Genomic DNA, 19,119 nt, shown 5'->3' with positions numbered 1-19,119 from the left:
AGGCAGGAATTGAACCCGGGTCTCTGGGCTAAAGCGCTTCGCATCCACTGAAGTACAGTTGAAGTATACTCAGCATGACTGTTGCCTCTCTCTCTTTCTAACGAGAGAGCAGCCCTATCTATCGTCCTGTGAGACAATAGTGAGTTTGCTTTTTATTTTTACTTGCTATGATCATGCAGGAAACATGGCAGTCAGCTGTTAACACCACACTTCTGCAAACAGCAATCTGATAATGATCAAACAAACTTTTTCTTTCAAAAAAAAGGTCTTGGTAAAGGATAAACATTCATCAGAGCACCACAGAGAGCTGCAAGGCTCGTCTTTGAATAGTGCAGTGGGATGGGTTTACATCTCCCTGAGACTCCTCAGTTTAAAAACAGTATCTTCTGACAAGGTAGTACTCTCTCAATACTCCAATGGCATGTCAGTATAAATGTTGCACTCTTATCTGTGCAGTTGAATTTGACTCTGTGGTCAACAAGGAGAAAGGGAGGTCTGCAGATGCTGGAGTTTAGGGTCGAGTGTGTTCCTGGAAAAGCACGGTAGGTCAGGCAGCATCCAAGGAGCAGCAGAATCGACATTTTGGGCCGGAGCCCTTCATCAGAAATGAGGTTGGGAGCCTCAGGGATGGAGAGATAAATGGGAGGGGGGTGGTGCTGGGGAGAAGGTAACTAAGAGTGCAGTAGGTGGATGGAGGTGGAGGTAAAGGTGATAGGTCAGAGAGGAGGGTGGAGCAGATAGGTGGGAAGGAAGATTGACAGGTGGGAAGGAAGATTGACAGGTGGGACAGGTCATGAGGGGGTACTGAGCTGGAAGGTTAGAACTGGGGTTGAAGGGTCCCAAGGAGAGGGGAAATAAAGAAACTGGTGAAGTCCACATTGATACCCTGGGGTTGAAGGGTCCTGATGTGGAAGATAAGGCATTCTTTCTCCTGGCATCGGGTGGTGAGGGCGTGGCAATGGAGGAGGCCCGGGACCCGCATGTCCTCGGCAGAGTGGGAGGGGGAGTTAAAATGTTCAGCCAGGGGGTGGTGAGGTTGATTGGCGCAGGTGTCCCAGAGATGTTCTCTAAAGTTCTCTGCAATAGGCATCCAGTCTCCCCAGCATAGAGGAGACCGCATCGGGATCAACGGATACAATAAATGACGTTTGGAAGTGCAGGTGAAACTTTTATGGATTTGGAAGGTTCCTTTGGGGCCTTGGATGGAGGTAAGGATGGGTGCAGGTTTTGCAATTCCTGCGGTAGCAGGGGAAGATGCTAGGAGAGGAGGGTGACTTGTTAGGGGGCATGGACCTGACCAGGTAGTCGCGGAGGGAACAGTCTTTGTGGAAAGCGTATAGGAGTGGGGAGGGAAATATATCCCTGGTGGTGGGGTCCATTTAGGTGGAGGGAGGACATGCGGGACGTGTGTGAGATGTGTTGGAGGGCATCTTTAACCACGTTGGAGGGGAAATTTCGGACTTTAAAGAAGGAGGTCATCTGATGTGTTCTGTGGTGGAACTGGTCCTCCTGGGAGCAGATGCGGTGGAGGCGGAGGAATTGGGAATACGGGATAGCATTTTTGAGGGAGGTTGGGTGGGAGGAGGTGTAATCCAGGTAGCTGTGGGAGTCGGTGGGTTTGTAAAAAATGTCGGTGTTGAGTCGGTCCTCGTGGATGGAAATGGAGAAATCTAGGAAGGGGAGGGAGGTGTCAGATGAACTTGAGGTTGGGTTGAAATGTGTTTGTGAAATTGATGAACTGTTCAACCTGCTTGTGGGTGCAGTCATCAATGTAGCTGAGGAAGAAGTGGGGACTGGTGCCAGTGTAACTCCGGAAGATGGACTGTTCTATGTAGCTGACAAAGGGACAGGCATAACTGGGGTCCACGCAGGTACCCATGGCTACCCCTTTCGAATGGAGGAAATGGGAGGATTCGAAGGAGACATTGTTGAGGGTGAGGACCAGTTCAGCCAAACGAATGAGAGTGTTAGTGGAAGGGTACTGGTGGGGATGTCAGGAGAGGAAGAAACTGAGGGTTTGGAGGCCCTGGTCATGGTGGATGGAGGTGTAGAGGGACTGGATGTCCATGGTGAAGATGAGGCATTGGGGGCCAGAGAAATGGAAGCTTTGGAAGAGGTGGAGAGCATGGGTGGTGTCTCGAACGTACGTGGGGAGTTCCTGGACCGAGGGATAGGACAGGATCAAGGCAGGTGGAGATGAGTTCGGTGGGGCAGGAGCAGGCTGAGATGATAGATCTGCCAGGGTATTCAGGCTTATGGATTTTGGGTTGGAGGTAGAATCGGGCTGTGTGGGGTTCCCGAACTATGAGGTTGGAAGTTGTGGGTATGAGATCACCTGAGGTGATGAGGTTGTGTATGGTCTGGGAGATGATGGTTTGGTGATGGGGGTGGTGAGGTCATGGTCGAGGGAGTTGTAAGACGAGGTGTCTTCGAGTTGGTGCCTGGCTTCACCCCCTTTGTCCCCTGGTTTGATGGTGAGGTTGGGGTTGGAGCAGAGGGAGTGGAGGGCTGTGCATTGTGAGGGTGAGAGGGTGGAGTGGGTGGGGTAGTTCGACAGGTTGAGGCGGTTGATGTCACGGCGGCAGTTTGAAATGAAGAAATAAAGGGCAGGTAGCAGGCCAGTACGGGGTGTCCAGGTGGATGGAGTGTGTTGGAGGTGGGAGAAGGGGTCCTTGGGTGGGTGGGTGTCTTGGTTGAATAAAGTAGGCACAGAGGCGAAGACGGTGAAGAAACATTCAAAGTCACAGCGTGTGTCGAACTCATTAATCTTATTTGAGAGCATGTATCCTCCTGAGGATGTAGAAATACAGAGGTCTGCTACAGGTCTGGGAAGGTTTTTTGAGAGCATGTCTCCTCCTGAGATTTCCATCACCTACAAATGTACCCCACCACCAGGGATATATTTCCCTCCCCACCCCTACACGCTTTCCTCAAAGACCGTTCCCTCCGTGACTACCTGGTCAGATCCACACCACCTCGCAATCCATCCTCCCCTCCTGGAACCTTCCCCTGCCACCGCAGGAATTGCAAAACCTGCGCCCACACCTCCCTCCCTCACCTCCATCCAAGGCCCCAAAGGAGCCTTCCACATCCATCAAAGTTTCACCTGAACTTCCACACATGCCATTTAATGTATCTGTTGATCCTGATGCAGTCTCCTCTACATTGGGGAGACTGGATGCCTTCTCGCAGAGAGCTTTAGAGAACATCTCCAGGACACCCACACCAATCAACGCCACCACCCCATAGCTGAACATTTCAATTCCCCCTCCCACTCTGCCGAGGACATGCAGGTCCTGGGCCTCCTCCATTCTCAATCCCTCACCACCCGACGCCTGGAGGAAGAACGCCTTATCTTCGGCCTCGGGACCCTTCAACCCCAGGGCACCAATGTGGACTTCACCAGATTCCTCATTTCCCCTCCCCCACCTTACCCCAGTTCTAACCTTTCAGGTCAGCACTGTCCTCATGACCTGTCCCACCTGTCAATCTTCCTTCCTACCTATCCACTCCACCCTCCTCTCCGACGTATCACTTTTACCCCCCACCTCTATTCACCTATTGCACTCTTAGCTACCTTCTCCCCAACCCCACAGCCCCCTCCCATTTATCTCTCCACTCCTGAGGCTCCCTGCCTCACCCCTGATGAAGGGCTCCAGCCCGAAACGTTGATTCTCCTGCTCCTCGGATGCTGCCTGACCTGCTATGCTTTTCCAGCAATGCGCTCTCGACTCTTGACTCTGTGGTCACCTGATTCAAGGTAACACTCTTGAGCTATTTTGGTGTGAATATTAGGAAAGGGCAATGTACAGGATAGCATCAAGGTAGAAAGAAGATACAAGAACAACTGTCTGAATGAACTCAACAAGTTCAAATTGTCAGAGGAAGAGAAAAATGAGGGATATGATGAGTTTCACAGTCATCCCAATCTATCTGGTACAAGACAAAAATCTACCACACTTATTATAATTGTGATTGTGCCTTTGACTGTTTCTAACTATAACAACTCTCCTTCCAGGATCCTGTGTCATGTTTATGCATATGGACAATAAAGTAGATGGTTCAATTAATGAACAGACAGGTCAGATCACACCTATTTCCAAAAGAAACATTCAACCTTGGGAATTCGGCACAAATTAATCGGTTATTCAAGTCTTACAGTGACTCAGACATTTGAATATGCGATAGCAGCAGTCCGCTAATACAATGTGAGTCAGAAACATTTTAGATTCTGAACATTCTTCCAGCTAAAACAAATAAATATATCAGAAGTTCCATGGGGACACCCATTAATGTGGAGGCAGATTTGTCAGCTAAAACACAGCAGCAGGAAAAAACGCACAAGCAAACTCATAAACAGTCCACATAATTGATATTAAGTGGCTAAAAATGGACAGTGAAGGAGGACTGTGAATATCAGGCCTGATTATTCATCTCAGTGACATTTGGAACCCAGAGACTCCCAAGGATCTCATAGAGATCGACCTGGAGGTCTTATCGGAAGCCATAATGGAAAGGAGGTGGCAGGAGAAGGGGAACCGACACAGACCAGGTAATTTAGGATGGGATTGCTGTAATTGTCAGTGTTAGAATGACACAATATGCCCTGCCAAGGTGAGTACCAACAACCCAAGCTTTACAACAAGATTCTGGTTGTTCACCCTCTCAGAGACACATGAGCCTCGGAGCCTCAGAGTTCAATCTACTCCTGGATATGGGAGGGGTGTGTGCCAAGGCTACCTACTCACCCCACAGAATGGGTCTGAGGCAAATTGCTTCTGTAAACCTGGCACAGTCACCAGACCCAGAAATAGGCTTGATTTGGAAAAAAAACAATCAGGAGAAGAGACCCAAGTAAGTCAGATGAATTATGTGTCTAGATTATGGGGGCACATCTCTATGATGCATACGAAGAACACTGGAATGTCTGGTCTGCCACAGATAACCTCCTCCTGAACTGCAATTCAGACTCTTCCATGGTTTGATATTCCATTACTGTGATGATGTTCAGATTGGGTACCCTTCTGTTTGCTTGGTATTTTTCAGTTAAGACTATGTGTCTTTCAATAGGACAAACAGTACTAAAACTGGCATCTTCTAATGAAATGGAACACATGACCTTGGCCATTGAGGACAGTAGTGCTTCATTGTGCTGTGTGTCCTTTTAAAATCAACAGGAGATTGCCTTGCCCATGTTTGAACTGATGCCATGAGACCTCATAGGAATCAAAGTGAATGTATACCACTTCACCACCACCTCTGATCAGTCTGTCCTGGTAGTAGGAGAGGAAATAAGCAGGGATGGTGATGGTGATATGTGGCGTATCATCTGAAAGGTATGATTCTGTGAGTATGACTTTATCCAACTATGGCAGACCTAATCAGTGGGACAGCCCTTCCAATTTCGGCAGTGTCCTCTGATGTTGCCCAATAGGATTTTGCAAGGTCAACAATGTTGTCATTTCCGGTGCTTTCCAGTGCTCACTCACTCATGATTACGACTCATCACTACGCCTATTTGCCTCATCTGACACCGAACTGCTAGAATAAATGAGACAGATGTTTAAAATACACGAGGAACTGTGTTCTTGTGTTCGCATGTGCCAGCGTTTCATACACATGTAAGCCCTCCATCTTAATTGAAACTTAATTGAACTGTAAAAGTGACAGCCCGATAGTGCTACTGATGCTACAATGTAACCCACACAGTGACTAATTTCAAAGTGAAAACTTACTGAGTGTCGTAGTATAGTCATAAAAAGTCTAAATCAGCTATTTGTCCAAAACACAACCATCTCCAACTGATTCATCCATGACCTTCTTTCCATCATCAAGTGAGAAATTAGGATGTTCACTGTTGATTGCACCATATTGAGTGTCATTGTGTGACTCTTCAGACACTGAAGCAGTCCATATTCAAATACAGCGAGGACTGGAAAATATCAAGGCTTGGGCTGAAAGTAACATTCACATCACACAACTGCCAGGTAATGACCATCTTCAGGGAGGAGAAAGTGAGCACTCCAGATGCTGGAGGTCAGAGTCGAGACTGAGGTGCTGGAAAATCTCAGCCAGTCAGGCAGCATTCGATGAGCAGGAGAGTCGACGTATGATGACAGGCTTATGCTTGAAACGTCGACTCTCCTGCTTCTCAAATGCTGCCTGAGCAGCTGTGCTTTTCCAGCACCACACTCTTCGACAATAACCATCTTCAATAAGCAACAAATGAACATCACTCCTTGACATTCAAATGTGTTGCCATTACAGAATCCCCCATCATCAACATCCTGGGGGTTACTATTAGTCAGAATTTGAACTGGACTCAATGCATAAATATGTGGCTATAATTCAGGTCAAAGTCTAGAAACACTGCAGTGAGTAACTTGCCTTCTGACTCCCCAACAGCTGTTCACCATCTAGCAGGCACAAGTCCGGAGTCAGGATGAATACAGCTCCAACAACACTCGAGATATTCGGTTCTATCCAGGACAATGCAGTCCACTTAATTGGCATCACATCCACAAACATCCACTCCCACCGCCACCAAAGCTCAGCAGAGTGTAACGTCCATGAGATGCATTGCAGAAATTTACCAAAGCTCCTTCAAAAACACCTTCCAAATCCACGACCAGTTGAAGGACAAGGGCACAGATGTACGGACTTCACCAATTTCCTCATTTCCCCTTCCCCCACCTCACCCCAGTTCCAACCCTCCAGCTCAGCACTGTCCACCATGGGCAGCATGGTGGCACAGTGGCTAGCACTGCTGCCTCACAGCGCTAGAGACCTGGGTTCAATTCCCGCCTCAGGCAACTGTCTGTGTGGAGTTTGACATTTTCCCCGTGTCTGCCTGGGTTTCCTCCGGGTGCTCTGGTTTCTTCCCACAGCCCAAAATGTGCAGATTATGTGAATTGGCCATGCTAAATTGCCCGTAGTGTTAGGTGAAGGAGTAAATGTAGGGGAATGGTTGCTCTTCAGAGGGTCGGTGTGGACTTGTTGGGCCGAAGGGCCTGTAAGTAATCTAATCTAATCTATCTCCCTATCATCTCCATCCCCACCCCATTCACCTCTATGCTACTTTCTCCCCACCCCCACCCCCCTCTCATTTATCTCTCCACTCTGCAGGCACCTTGCCTCTATTCCTGATTAAGGGCTTTTGCCCGAATCGTCGATTTTCCTTCTCCTCGGATGCGCCTGACCTGCTGTGCTTTTCCAGCACCACTCTAGTTTCCAGCATCTGCAGTCCTCACTTTTGCCATCATGATCAAAGTCAAGCCACAAACTGAAATCTAATCCCTGAGCATGATGTGGCTAAGTGAAAAACAAGGGTAAATGTGCATCAGACGAGTTTTACCTCGTTGGGGATATTTCTGTGTAGGGCTGCATTAAATTAAAAATCAGATTTTACTGCCTTTCAATAGATTCAGCTCACAATTGAATCATAATCCATCATCGTCAAGGTACAGTACATTGACAAAAGCAAATCAACAGGTTGCATTCAATAAGCTGATTTGTTTTTATGAGGAGCACTTGGCACAGGGCTTAAATGAAAACACTTTATGGATCACTTTGTTCTATTTACCTGCTCTCCTGCTGTTGCTTTTTCTTAAGTGGACTCAAACTCTGTGCAGAAAAGCAGTTTGGAGATCAACATTTAGACAATGTGGCAATACCATGGCATACTGTGCCACATTGCTATGTTCATGGTTCATGATGTAGTTCATAGGGGCCACGATCATTGTTGCCATCATTATGCGGTTGAATAGAAAACATGGAACAGTTGTATTATTCAAAGAACGATCATCCCATTTAGCATGTATCTTCCTACTGTGCTGTTATTTACTCCTCATATTACCACCCACAATGTAATCTCAGAAACAGAGAAATTAAAGATGATTTGACTTGATAAACTTAAATTTATGGAAGCTGCCAGTTTTACATTAAAACTGCCATCAACAGTGGGAGAATTGGATAGCCACTAGTACCGGAAATCTGATCAATTTATTTCCTCATTTGTTGAAACATGCTGAGGTAAAATTAGTGCATTCAAGTCATATGAGGAATCAGCCACCGTTGCACAAACCACCTTGTGTACTCATTCCAACCAGTAACTTACAATTTATAGCACCTTTAATATGACAAATGATTATTAAAAAGGTGTTTCACCTGTGTTCTCAGACAATATATAACGAGGAAGAAGATACTAGAACAGATAACCGAATGCTTTGTCAAACAAGTATATTGTCAGGATGATATTAAAGGAGGCGAGACAGCTACAGAGGTTTCAGGATGGTATTTCTTTGTTCAGGGCTGAAGCAGTTCAAAGCAGGCTAGGGAAACAAGCACCAAAATGATGGAAGAACAGGTTTGCTGCGAATCAAGAGACAGCAGAACTTTGGATCAGCTCAGATCAGGCTGGAAGTTCGAGTTAGAGGGAGAATTACCTCAAGATATCTGCTTTTCAGAAATTTACACAATTTGTTTGAATCCAGACATTTATGTTGCTAAGTGCTTTTTCTGGTTGACAAATTTAACAGCATAAACAGCATAAAGTACAGCCTGACTTCCGTGATTACTAAACAAAAATTGGAAGAACTGCGGATGCTGTAAATCAGAAACAAAACAGCAATTGCTGAAAAAGCCTGTCTGGCAGCATCTGTAGAGAGAAATCAGAGTTCACATTTTGGGTGCAGTGATCCTGAGCACAGTTCTGAGGAAGTGTCATTGGATCCAAAATCTCAGAAAACTAGCATACAGACTAGCATACAGGTAAAGATAATAAATAAAGCGAACGGAATTTTGGCTATTATGGCTAAAGGAATGGAATATAAATGTAAAGAAGTCAGGTTGTCAGTTTGCTCGCTGAGCTGGTGGGTTTGTTTTCAGTTGTTTCATCACCAGGAACTGCAACGAAAACTAAAACAGCTGTTAGAAGACTCAACACTCCATCCACTCCTCGCAGGAATTCCTTAACATCATCAAAGACACCTAGATACAGGACAACAAGGCCATCATTTCCTTTGATGTGATGACTTTATTCACTTCAATAAACATCACCCTGGCCAAAGAAACACTGGCCTCACTGCTAGACAAATCAGGGATACAAACACCCGACAGCAATGACCACCAGACTACTCCAGCTCCTGAGCAATATGGCAGCCCACAAACCTACTACCACACTTCAAAAAATCTACTGATGAATTTAAAGGACCCCATACACACATCCAGCAGAACAAACATTATATACAAAATACCCTGCAATGACAGCAACAAACATTACATTGGACAAATGGGCAGGAGACTAGCCACCAGGATACATGAGTCGAGAGTGTGATGCTAGAAAAGCACAGCAGTTCAGGCAACATCCGAGGAGCAGGAGAATTGATGTTTTGGGCATAAGCCCTTCATCAGGAATTTGAGGAAAGATGTAGTGGCATTGGAGACAGTTCACAGGAGGTTCATTAGATTGATCTCAGAGATAAGGGGTTTGTTGTATGAAGACAGATTGAACAGTTTAGGCCTATACTCTCTGGAATTTAGAAGTATGAGCAGAGATCAAATTGAGATATTCAAGATGATAAAAGAATGGATAAGATAGACACGGAGCAGATGCTTCTTCTTGTGGGCACTCTAGGATAAGAAATCATAGTCTTAGGATAAAGGGGTAGCAAATTTAAAACAGAGTTGAGGAGAAACTATTTCTCCCAAAGGGTTGTGAATCTGTGGAATTGGCTACCCCAAAGCGTGGTGGATGCTGGGACAGTGAGTAAATTTAAGGAGGAGTTACACAGATCATTAATTGGTAATGGGTTGAAGGTAAATGGAGAGAAGGCAGAAAAATGGGGGTGAGGAGCATATCAGCATGATTCTGCTCCTATTGAATTTATGACCTGCTGAGCTTTTTCAGCAATTTTTGGTCCCTGATTTTTTTTTCAAAACCTAGTATTTGAATTCTTTAACTGCTTGAAGGGGAACTCTTTCCTGGGAGCAGGGGAATGGAACTAATTGGGTCGCATTTTTGATGGTTCCCACATATGCCCGATAGGCTACAATTTTCCTACACTCATTGACTGGTGCTGTGCAATTCTGACACATTCAGCATTTATTCCCCATCCCTAAGTGCCCTTGAGAAGGCTCTCTGGCTGCTGTGTTACATGATCCGATGGATCTACATTCTTCATTTGTCTACAGCTGCATACATCTACATTGCTGAGATGAAATTTGTTAAGGTAGCGAAGAGTAGTAAAAACGAAGAGCGGCTGGCTGTGGCTCACATCTGCTCCAGAACATGTCTACCAGAAAGCAAAGCATCTGTGATTTGGTCAGCGAGTTTTGTTTTTAATAAGTAATGTTTGTCACTGCTGCTAATGATTCAGCTCCAACATTACACAACATCAAACGAGTGACAGCATGCTTCCCCATCAGCACTGCAGTGAGTGAAGCTAATTTGGAGGCTCCCTCCCAGTGCAGACTGGAACAAACATTGTATTGCATTTGTTAGCATATGACTGCCTGCTAACAGACAGCACCAAGAGCTCAGTCCATAAGGACTTGCTGTCATGGCTTCGAAAAGCAAACCATCAGCACTCTACATGTTATCAAGCATTTCCAGACCGAAGACTTGTCAGAGCAGAGCTTACTGAATAAGTGGCAGTAGCATCTTAAACCAGGCCTCCTCAAAATACAAAGTGCAAACAATAATAGTGAAATTTGAAGCCTCACACTTAAAAAGGAGTGACAATTTATCCACCATCTTGAGCTTTGAGTGAGCTGACTACAAAACTAAACTGCAGGCAGCAAGAATATCCCTCTTCAGAATCCTTCTACAAATATGGAAACCCTGCTATCAGGTCCTGACTGCAATATCTACCTGAGCAAAGAAACATTAGTGGATCTTCCACTTAGGCCCAATCAAATGAAGCATGTCACAGAACAGGAGGAGGAAGCAATCAATTTTATTTTTCTTATTATTTAAAATGGAAATGCGAGCACAAGAGACGTAAAGAATATTAAACAGGAAAACAGGATCCATCACTGAAGGGAGGGTGGACTGAGGAAATTGATGTCACTTTCTGCTTTAAAAAGGAAAGATCTCCTGCCGGGTTACGGCACTTTCTTTCTTAACTAACACCAACACGAAAACTAATAATGCTCTGTCACTGTTTCAATACTAATACTAAATCAAGAAGAAGCTCAAGAGTAATCAAAGGATGTTTCAAAGGCTGTGTGGGTGAAAAGTACATTGGAACAGAAACAGAAACAGTCTCTCAGGAACCGTATCTGGAAACCTTCATTTAGCTTCATTTCTAGTCTGAGGCAGCAAGCTGTGTTGATAATGTGTTCTTGCATGAAGCAAAGAAACATTAAAAGGGAGAGAAGCACTGTGGTGATTCTTCTGTCCCAGCAATTTATGACTTCCGAGCGTTTCGAGGGAAGATGTCAAGGGGTCTACCCATAATGAACAGAGAATGTGCACAAAGCAGGCTTTGTACAATCTGCATGCATCTCTCTCTCTCTCTGATCAATATTTCAGCCTGCAACTGAGCAGACCAACCATTGAAGTAAGCCTGCAACTGACCTCCACCATCACTCAGGAACAGAATGGTATGCATGAGATCTCTTGTGGCGCAGCGGTGGTGACCATAGCTTGAGGCCAGAAGGCATTGGTTCAGGTCTTAGCTGCTGCAGAGGTGAGTAACAACACACTGAAAATTTTGATTACAACTATCAGATTGGTATACACTTGTACCATGTAACTACAGCTTCCATGTAAACATCAAATTGGCACCTATTCCCTTCATCCAAGCCTCAAACCAGCAACAGGTGTAATGTGTGTTGCTCACCCTGAATTATGTTGAGTTAAACTTGAACAATATTTCAAAATTTATTTACGGCATTCTTTTATTTTAATTTGCATAAAGACTTGATGAATTTTTTACTTCTGTATCTTTTACCTAATTTTATTTCCTCCAAATTGTTTCTATAATATCGCCACTAATGCTATTGTTGCTGGAGTTTGATTAGATTAGATTCCCTGCGGTATGGAAACAGGCCCTTCTGCCCAACAAGTCCACATCGACTCTCTGGAGAGTAACCCACCCAGACCCATTCCCATATATTTAACCCTGACTAATACACCTAACACTATGGGCAATTTAGCATAGCCAATTCACCTTGCCTGCACATCTTTGGAGTGTGTGAGGAAACCGGAGCACCCGGAGGAAACCCACACAGACACTGGGAGAATGTGCAAACTCCACACAGACAGTCGCCCGAGGGGGGGAATCGAGCCCAGATCCTTGACGCTGTGAGGCAGCAGTGCTAACCACTTAGCCATGAATTGTGGATGATGTGCTTCAATAATGGGAAGGATAAGGAGAAATGTTACAACATTGTTCAAACGTAGAAATAGTGAGAGAAGCAGAACCTAAAACACTTTCGAAAGGGAAGTGGAGAAATACTTGGAGAAAAGTAAGCAGAAGGAAATTAAGCAGATTCTTCTTTGAGAGCTGGCACAGCCATGATGGGCAAGCTAGTTTCTCTCATCCTAATAATATTGCACAGTTAGTGGCAGTGCCCCCGATATTGCAGTAGCAGAGGTGGAAACCAGATTGTGTAGAATGTGCAACATCACCTTTATACACTGAGGACCCCTCCTGCTCTATTCTAAAACTGTCATTGCTGCAGATCTCATGAAAGAATATAATGCAATAGCTTGCCCATTATTCTTGGTTTCCAGGATCAAATGAATATAAGATTCTTAGCTGAAAAATCATGCTATAACTCAGAATATAGGATTGATGTTATGCTTGCACAATTGATTACCTTTAATGTTGTTCCCAATGCTGAAACTAACAATTTTCCACAACTAGCATTTGCTTTCAGTAGCACTGGGAGAAATCATTTCTAGGCAGGAGTAGGAATCCTTTCTCAACAACACAGTCATCTTTCCTGGCAACTTGGGATAAGGGGCACTGTTAATGTCATGGAATTGTTATAATATATTAGAAAGTCAGTTAGCCCAGCATGATGGGTTAGGGTTTGGATTAGGGTTCCTAGTGAAGGGTTTTTGCCCAAAACATTGACTCTCCTGCTCCTCAGATGCTGCCTGATCTGCTGTGCTTTTCCAGCACCAAAATCTCGACTCTAATCTCCAGCATCTGCAGTCCTCACTTTCGTCAACATGGTGGTGCCAATTCTCAAAGACCTCTTCGTTACATTCAACTACCCTACACCACTGATGTGCCAAAAACACCTCATTAATTCCTCAGCCAGTTGAGGGCATTCTGCGTCACTATTCTTAATTCAATTGCAAAATTCAAAACTCACATGTAAAGTGTACAACCATGATCATGCTCCTCTCACACAGCTTGTCCACCCTAGTCCAACACCAGCAACTTCACACAGCTTCGGCACATGTATGCAAAAGCCAAGGAGGAACCATTTTCAACCAGAAGCACCGAGCGTAAGATGAATCTTGACCTCCCACAAAGCTCTTATATTCACCATTAGCCAAGCCCCAATTATAGAAGCCAATCCTCAGCTAATTTGAATCATTCCATGTGATAAAGAAACTGAGCACACTGGATAGATCAAAGACAATGGGTTGTGCTGATCTCTTGGTGGTGGTGGTCAAAATCTGTGCTCCAGAATCAACCACACTCCCTGGCAAGCTAAGCCAGTACAGCTACAACACTGGCAATGAAGAGAAGTGCCCAGGCAAATCCTCAAAGAGAGGGCAAGTCCAATCTGGCCAAGTACCACACCTTCAGTCAATCCTCATCCAGGTGATGGAAGGCATCACTCATACGGCCCTCTAGCAGAACATACCAACCAACTGCATGTTCAGTTTGAGATTCAGCAGGTTACCTCATACAGCCTTTCTTCTGAAATAGTCAAAAAGGATTGATGTCCAGAGATGAAAGTGACAACTCTTGACATTAAGGCAACATTAGACTGTGTACGGCATAAGGAATCTTGGCAAAATTGAACATAGTAAGAATTGGAGAAAACTCTTCACTGATGAAGTCATATCTCATACACTGCAAAATGGTTGCAGTTGGAGATTACAGTTGTACCACTACAGGCTTTCATCAGGGTAGATATCTTTAAATCAACCTGGAGCAGGAAGAGGTTGAGCTCAGGCCTCGTGGTTCGAAGGGTCACAAAAACCCTTTTGTGTTCCTCAGTGGAGTGTCCTAGGATCAATCACAATCAGATCCTTCATCTTCAATTATTTGGACAACACTCAGGCAAAGACCTAAAGTAGCAACTAACATTCATGCCACATGAAAGGCTAAGCAATGGCCAATATGAAATCAACTTCTCTTCATATTCAAAAGTATTGCTAATTCTTAATCTATCACAATCAATATTGTAAGGGGTAACCATTGACCAGAATCATAACTAAATAATAAGATGGCTACAAGGGACTTTCAGAGGATGGATGTCCTGCAAGAGGTAACGTGCCTCCTGACTACTAAAAGCCCGCTCTCTATCTATAAGGGGTAAGTCAGGATTGTGATTCAATATTCTCCGCTTGCTTAAATCAAATCAATTTCAACAATACTTGAGAATCTTGAAACTACCTTGGACAAAGCAATCACTTGTTTGGTACTACAAAATATTTACCATCTACAAGATGCAATCCAGGAACTTAACAAATTTCATTATTCAACTGCATATTCCCTATACACTCATGAGTGTGGGACTAAATTTCATTTTAACTCCATCTACAAGTTCATTGACGACACCACTGTTGTAGGCCAGATCTCAAACACTGATGAGACAGAATAAAGGAAAGAGATAGTGTGCTTGGTGTCATGGTGTAAAGATAATAACTTCTCCCTCAACATCAGCAAAATAAAAGTGCTAGTTGTTGACTTCAGGAAGCAAGGTGAAGGGCATGTCCCTGTCTACATCAATGGTGGAGATGGTCAAAAGCATCAAGTTCATCGGAGTGAGGATCACCAACACTCTGTCCTAGTCCACGCACATTGATGCTACGGTCAAGAACACACAACAATGCATCTACTTCCTCAGGAGGCTAGGGAAATTTGGCATGTCCATAAAGACTCTTACCAGTTTAGATAAAATGCTTTCTATAGTGCATCTCTCTGGGTGCTTCACGGCTTGGTATAGCAATTGCTCTACCCAGGTCAGTAAGAAACGACAGACAGTTGGGAGCACAGCCCAATCTACCACACAAGCAAACCTTCCATCAATTAACTCCATCTATACTTCTCGCCACCTCAGGAAGGCAGCCAACATCATCAAAGACCCCCAAACAGATTGCTGGAAAAGCTTAGCAGGTCTGGCAGAGTCTTGCTCTTCAAAATTCAGTTCTGAAAAAGGGTCAGTCGACCTGAAACATTAACTCTGATTTCTCTCCACAGATGCTGCCAGAAGTCCTCAGCTTTTCCAGCAATCTCTGTGTTTCTGTTTACAGTATCCGCAGTTATTTTGGTTTATTATAATCAAAGACCACACCCACCCTGGTTATAATCTCTTCCAATATCTCATTGGGCAGAAGATACAAAAGCTTAAACACACTTACCAACAGATTCAAGAACAGGTTTGTACTTGTTGTTATCAAACTTCAGAATGGACCTTTCAAATATTAAATTTAAAGGGTGATCCCACTCTTCATGCACCGTAACATTATATTCTTCACTCTGTTCTATTACCCCAAGGCACTTTGTATGGCATGATCTGTCTGTACTACATGCACAACAAATCTTTTCACTGTACCTAGGTACATGTGACAATAATAAATCAAATCAAACCCGTGATCTGTCCTGCCGAGAAGGACATGGGCAGTTTGCTAACATCACGGCTGCAAGTTCCTCTCCAGATCACATGCTTTGGAACACAATCACATTACTTTCCTATCAGGGATCCAAAATTCCTCCATTAGAGCACTGTGGGTGTATCAGCAGCATGCAACTGCAGCAGCCTAGGTCTGCAGTTCATCACCAAGGGCAATAACGGGAATTAATGCTTACCTTGCCAGCTACACCCATCTCATGTCAACAAATTAACAATATAGAAAATAGCATGACTCCAGATGTAGTCAAACTTACAGGTTTTTTTGGATGATGGGGTTTTTCAGTTAAAGGGCCAACAGAAAATGTACCTCTAATAATGCCAGCTGCCCTGTAGCTATTTAACATTCATTACGGTGATAACTGGCTAAGGCCAAGACATTTGCCCCTTCTAAGGACAAAGTCCCATTTTAGGGAGCTGCAGCACTGTCATGCAGATTGAAGGGTTGGTCACCACCAAGGGTATAGACAGTTTACAAAACAAATCAAACCCGTGATCTGTCCTGCCGACAAGGACAGGGGCAGCAGGTGATTGGTAATACCTGTTCCTCTCCCAGTCAAATGTATGTGCTTCAATAAAGCTGAAGGGTGTGTGAGCTACCTGAAAGGTCCACCATAAAATGGGAGACAGTCAGGAGTGGGCAAGGTGGTGGTGGGCTGGCCATGTACTGCATTTTACAAACTCCAACCCACCACCACCCTCAAACCCACCAGCAGCGGTCCAGAAAATTCCACTCAATATGCTGTTCAAAAGACAGCTTCAAGCATGGCATAATAATTCACCAATAATAGCTTAGTGTGCTGCATTCTGTGTTCTTAACCTACAGGTCCTATTGATGTTGCTGTCACTAGAGATTGAACAGACATGGGAAAAGCTCTATGCACAGGCCCAAGGCTGTGTGCACAACATTCTGGGTGTGTGTGATTGCAAAAGTGTGGATTTGATTTAATTCAGTTTGACTAAGAACCATGGACCAAATTACCACTGGTGGGGTAGCGAACAGCCAGACGCAACCAATATAAGCTAGCCATAAAAAAAAACTGAATCCGAGATTCAGAAGAAATTCAGAAGAAGAGTGATGAGAAGTCAAACTCACATGTAGTTGAAGGGGTGTATCTATCTAGATTAGTAAATAAAAGCAAGTTGACAGTTTGACAGATGGGCTGATCAGTGGCAAATGGAATTCAGTTCAGACAAGTGTAAAGTGCTGCGCTGAGGCAAGACACACAAGGCAAAGGATTCCAAGATGGATGTTGGGATCCTGGGAAGCACTGAGAATCAGAGTGATCTTGATGTGCACGTCCATTGGCCCTTTAGTGTATCAGGGCAATTGGATAAAGTGGTTAAGAAGGCATATGGGAAACTTGCCTTTATTAGCCCAGGCATAGCGTTTTGGGAGCAGGGAAGTTAAGCTGGAACTGTCTGAAAAGTTGGTAAGATCACTGTGGGTATTGCATGCAGTTCTGGAATCCACATTCAAGGAGGGATGTGATAACACTGCAGAGGTGCAGTGGAGATTTACCAGGATGTTGCCTGGACTGGACATGTTAGTTAAGAAGAAAGATTGTACAGACTGGGACTGTTTCCATTGGAGCAAAGGAGACTGAGGCGGGACATGATTGAGATGTACAAAATTACGAGGGCCGTAGACAGGGTATACAGGAAGGAACTTCTCCTCTTGGCGGAGGGATCAATGCCCAGGGAGTGTGGATGTAGAATCTGGATCTCACTGCCTGTAAAGGTGTAGAGGCAGAAATCCTCGTAAGGTTAAGAGGTATTTAGATGTGCACTTACAACATCATGGAATAAAAGGTGAAGGGCCAAGTGCTGGAAAATGGGACTAGAATACTGGCTTTTTTTGACCGGTGCAGTGTATCTCTGTGCTATAAATCTCTATGACCCTGTAAGGTTAGATGAGAATGAATAAAAAGATGAATGCCTGGAGTACGGATTAAATAGGCCAACTGGACACTTTCTGTTCCATGACCTCTTTATGATTGTGTAAATACCCCACAAATCCCATTCCCAAGTTGTCCCTCTTTTCTCCATACCTATATACTCATTCTATCAAAAACATTATCAATGTGACATCGTTAACATTTGTTTCTCTGTCAGTTGCACAATGTTGTTTTTCCTCTTAAGCAGCAGGTTACTGTTAAATGGTTGTAAAAGTTCCCTGTCACTAAATAATTCTAACAGCTGGTTGTCAGCAGCTTTCAGCACACTGCAGGAAGATGTCACAGGACGATCTCAGCAGGTTCAGTGTACACCAATAACATGCCATATAATGCAATTAAGATTATTCAAAGACTCTTGTTTTGTGGAGTTAAAATTTTTCAAAAATCTCATCCTCCTAACTTGACTAATTATGACAATACCCAATGAATTACAAATGCCAGTTTCAGATACAGCTGCCTTTTAATGATGCACTTGCTGTGCCTTCCACTCACTGGTCTTAACTTTTAATTCATTATGTATGTGCCAGAACATTCTGCACCTTGCTGAAACCACAGCGGTTCTGTGGTTCAGCTGTGCACTGGGATTGATCAAGGATGGATTCCAGATGCTTTTCCAGCATAAAATGTACTATTGTTTACTGCAAAGTCTGCCTGGCAGGCTGACTGCTGGCCAGGCTAGTGCAAGAGACGAACTGCAACCTGTGATCCCAGCTTTGTCTTGGAGTTTGACTGACAGCTCAGAGGTAACAAAGATCTCTGCTGTGTTGGCTCAGCTCAGCAAAGCTACTGCCAGAGGATGAACAAAATCACAGGTGAATGAACAGAACTGTGACTGACAACAGAGTGAAAGGTTGCAACGGGTAAGTAAGAGACTGGGGTTCAATCAGATCACCCTTGATCTTACTGAATGGCACAGCAGCCTCAAGGGATTAAATAATACACTCCTATTTCTCATTTTCTTATGTGCTCAACTGAGCTTAGCCACCTCAGGCCACGGTTTTTACTCCTGAACACGGTCCAGTGACTCTGGAAAGGGCAATGCACAGGCAGCAGATGAGAATGGAAAAAACAGCTTCCTGACGTTCAACATTCAAGATCATCAACAGAACAGCCATTCAGGCAGCAGACAGAGGATGTCCCAGTGACTGTGATTCGGTAGCCTTTAATTACGGGGGTTCATTTAAAATTCTATCTGAACTCATGAGGAAAGGAAATCCAAGAGGACTGCTGAATGACACAAACTGATCCAATTTATCTTGCATATTTCAAATTGGAAGTTCAGAATAATCATTTCCAAGCATTTTTTTGTTAAACTCAAGCAAAAAATCACTGTAGG

At 44.3% G+C, this 19,119-nt stretch overlaps 1 protein-coding gene across 1 annotated transcript in view; it reads right to left on the bottom strand.

The window, feature by feature from the left end:
• Window positions 1-19,119, bottom strand: part of LOC122548904 (protein FAM135B-like) — a 372,254-nt gene that overhangs the window by 234,508 nt on the left and 118,627 nt on the right. The gene's annotated exons all lie outside the window — the stretch shown is intronic.

The sequence above is a fragment of the Chiloscyllium plagiosum genome, chromosome 4 (assembly GCF_004010195.1).
Source record: "Chiloscyllium plagiosum isolate BGI_BamShark_2017 chromosome 4, ASM401019v2, whole genome shotgun sequence".
NCBI lineage: Eukaryota > Metazoa > Chordata > Chondrichthyes > Orectolobiformes > Hemiscylliidae > Chiloscyllium > Chiloscyllium plagiosum.
This window is presented reverse-complemented; position numbering and strand designations above follow the sequence as displayed.